Source organism: Trachymyrmex cornetzi, unplaced genomic scaffold (genome assembly GCF_001594075.2).
Source record: "Trachymyrmex cornetzi isolate Tcor2-1 unplaced genomic scaffold, Tcor1.1 scaffold428, whole genome shotgun sequence".
Classification (NCBI taxonomy): Eukaryota; Metazoa; Arthropoda; class Insecta; order Hymenoptera; family Formicidae; genus Trachymyrmex; species Trachymyrmex cornetzi.
The window spans coordinates 35,237-35,485 of record NW_017299049.1 but is presented as its reverse complement, the minus strand read 5'-3'; positions in this window follow the sequence as shown (position 1 = coordinate 35,485).

The following is a 249-nucleotide window of genomic DNA, read 5'->3' as shown; positions in this document are numbered from 1 at the left end:
ATCAACATGAGCGTCATGAACGCTTTGTGGATACGCAAGGTCGACTTCCAGAATATAACCGATAACGGTGTGGACGTGAATAACTGGTGTATCCACAAATTAAAATTATATTGTGATCTTTATTCAAACTTTATGTACACTATGTACAGAAGTACCTTGCGGTACTATGAATGATACTTTATGGCGCCTTGCGGCGCGTGTACGTTGGGTGTAAGTGTATTAAGCACTGGTGGCGTCCGTGTCGGATCC